Raw genomic sequence first — 469 nt, 5'->3', positions numbered from 1 at the left:
TAACAGACACCTAAAGTTCCAGCAGATGGAGGTATTTCTGCATCACAGAAAACTCTTTGATGAGTTCTTGGGTTCCAGAGTTAGAGTCAAGATTTGTATCTATTGAAATATAAACAATAAATAATTAGAAAAATCTAGCTTAGATTAGAGTTTAAATTATTTTAAAATTTAAAACTATATCCCCATATTGATATTTTTCAAAGGAAGGCAGTATTAGTTAGATCTTTGATTTTCAGGGCTTATAAGAGGGAAGGGTTTTTTGTTTATTTGCTTGTCTATCTCTAGGCCAGAAGGGTGTGTTTATAACCTATTAGGCTCTTGGCCTGCACAAAAGTTAATGCTGTCTTTTTATCCTTTTATATTCTGCTGATCAAATATACCCTGGGATAAACTGTATTAGTTAATACTCATATAGATATTCATTATCAATTTCCCTGGCTTTTTTTTTTTCTTTTTTTTTTTTTTTTTT

The sequence above is a fragment of the Bison bison genome, unplaced genomic scaffold (assembly GCF_000754665.1).
Source record: "Bison bison bison isolate TAMUID 2011002044 unplaced genomic scaffold, Bison_UMD1.0 scf7180017852818, whole genome shotgun sequence".
In the NCBI taxonomy this organism is placed as follows: domain Eukaryota; kingdom Metazoa; phylum Chordata; class Mammalia; order Artiodactyla; family Bovidae; genus Bison; species Bison bison.
The sequence above is the reverse complement of the archived record's forward strand: the minus strand, read 5'-3'. Positions refer to the sequence as shown.